Below are 2,453 nucleotides of genomic sequence, written 5' to 3' on the forward strand. Positions count from 1 at the left end.
TGTTTGACGACAAATTGTCAAAAGAATACTTTTTTGAGGTGACAAAAGCACAAGGCCTTTTGTGGTATCTTTCAGGACTATACACACTAAAGCAATCCTTATTATTGCATAAAGTAAAAGTAAAATTTACATAATATCTTAAGTATATAGGTATCAGATCTAAACATCTATTCACTTATCAATTTAAACATTCTCTACTGAATCTGTTTGCACAATGAAAAATATCTACAAAAACACAGCATACACAAAAGTAACAAAATCATGAAAACTATCATATTTTTAGAATTGTGTAAATTGCTTTATAAATACAAGCAAATGGGAGTGATCAAATCTGCATACATTTCAATAACATGACCCACCCACCCAAAGTAAACAAAAACACATGTTTAGGTTAAAGATAAAGGGTGTGAAAACTGTAGTGTTGGTGGGTCCATATGTGTCACAAACCCATCAAAACTATCTCACCCAGCCCCCCTGGGGTATTCCTCATCACACAAACCAGGCGACAACAAACCGAACCGGCTCACTGCTTTTCCTATTTCGTTCCCGGCTATAAATAAAACTGGGCAAAGTGCGTAACTTCCTTCCAACCAAAACGGGTCACTAGACTGGAAATCTCGAATGACAAAAATATATTCTGATTTCTACAAATGTCAAGAGAATACAGAAATAAGACTTGAGTAGAAAGAAGTGTTTGCAGATGTTAGTTTTCAGCGGTAATGTTACGAGAAACGTCAAATATCAAACCAATACACGTCAGCTGACAACAGCTGGGAAGAACATCAACACGGTTTGATTGACAGATCGGGCAGACGACGTATTTTGACGCATGTAGCGGAGGGGGGGGGGGTATGAGGAACTGTATGAAGTACGTTAGAAAAATGACACGTAATTCATAAAATATCTGCGGGGTTCTCTGTGATAATGAGTCCCAGGTTGTTGAACGGAGACGGGTCGTCTATTTTAGTACAAAGCCGCTACAGTTTTAAAACCGCCCACGGTCTGTGTTCCGAATCACAACGGGACAGAAAGTGAGAAACATCGGGATTTCGACACTACCTGGGGATCCCAATTGAGGTACGGATAGGACACAGATGTACCGGGCTAAGACGGTAGACATCCCGGGGAACAGGAGAGTCTCTAGCCGGGCGGCCCGCTGCCCAGCCCCGCACTGAACCCTCCCCCATCCCCTAGTCTAATTTGCTTTCCACATTCCGCCGACTTCCGCGCAACAAAAACGCCAAGAATTCCCCGCGATTTCTCGCCTCACAAGACTCAAACACCCTCAGATCCACATCTCATCCCTGCCTTAAGTCCCATTCTTCAGGTACACACCTGTCTGGTAGGGAAATCTGAACGTTTAAAGACTTTGGAGTAAAAGTTGCGGCTTACCTCCCAACTTGTCCCACCCTACTCTCTCGGCCCATGAAAACAAAAATGGCGGATTTCCCTCGTGACGTCATTTCCGCCAGGAAGTGGCTCCAGGCAGGTCAAAGGTCGACGGTCCGTCTGAATTTCCTGACATTTTTCACGACTTTCATAGATTTTCACGGCAAAGTAGAGAAAAGTTTGACGTTACCTTTTTGGTGAAAAGTCGCCAAAATTAATCGTTTTTTTTTTCATTGAATTTGATATGTGCCAAAAGTGTTCGTGAATTCCGACAAGAATTCCTGTCTATTGTTGAAAACTGACCAGCGGATGATAATAATTGATATGATCACATCTAAACAACCAATTACTCTCCACAATTTCCGTTGAGTCAAGGCTGACAACAGTCGGCGCTTTATTCCTGTACTGTGCACATGATCTGTCACAGAAACATGTATTTCCGCTAATTACGGTGTCGTTTCCCTAGCTGTCACCTGGAAACCAAGACTTTTCATACCAATTTTAACGTTGATGATGAATAACGTTATATAAATTCCATTTGAAAAAGTCGAAGTTCATATAGGTTACACTTACGATATGGTGTAGGAAATCGTTATCAAATTCGTAAGAATTCTAAGCGAAAAAGTAAAACCGATGAAACTTCTGACAGACGAACAGTCGAACCGTTTTGCAGCCGAATTTTATCCAAACCGCTAGGTGCGCTGGCCATGCCGCAACAACTACTACTAACGTTAACTTTAAAATGCGTCAAGGAAAGAACAATAGCACCGCCAGATGCATTGAAGTTCGCGTGGATTTAATTTCGTGATAGCAGGGAAATTGAGTGTTTGCCATTCGGCGAACTTTTATGCATTTTAATTTCAGTACTACGAACCGCCTGTCGGAAACCATAAATTTAGTACTAGTACTTACTGGTTACTGGTTACTAGTACACATGTACTACACAAGGGTGCTATAAAAGGACAGAACAGTTCATTCTTGACTTTGACCGTGCTTGGGTGATCATCTGCCACTGATCCAACTCTCAATTCGTAGTACAGAACTACTTTTCTAACATAGTGTTG

General features: G+C 41.5%; 1 protein-coding gene across 1 annotated transcript in view; it reads right to left on the minus strand.

Annotated features, from left to right (window-relative positions):
- Nucleotides 1–1,464, minus strand: part of LOC118411994 (talin-1-like) — a 144,974-nt gene extending 143,510 nt beyond the window's left edge. Inside the window, exon 1 of the mRNA XM_035814545.1 lies at nucleotides 1,393–1,464. The gene's annotated coding sequence lies outside the window, so the exon portion shown is untranslated. The remainder of the gene's footprint in view (nucleotides 1–1,392) is intronic.
- Between the last annotated feature and the right edge of the window lie 989 nt (nucleotides 1,465–2,453).

This window comes from Branchiostoma floridae, chromosome 3 (assembly GCF_000003815.2).
Source record: "Branchiostoma floridae strain S238N-H82 chromosome 3, Bfl_VNyyK, whole genome shotgun sequence".
NCBI classification, from domain to species: Eukaryota; Metazoa; Chordata; class Leptocardii; order Amphioxiformes; family Branchiostomatidae; genus Branchiostoma; species Branchiostoma floridae.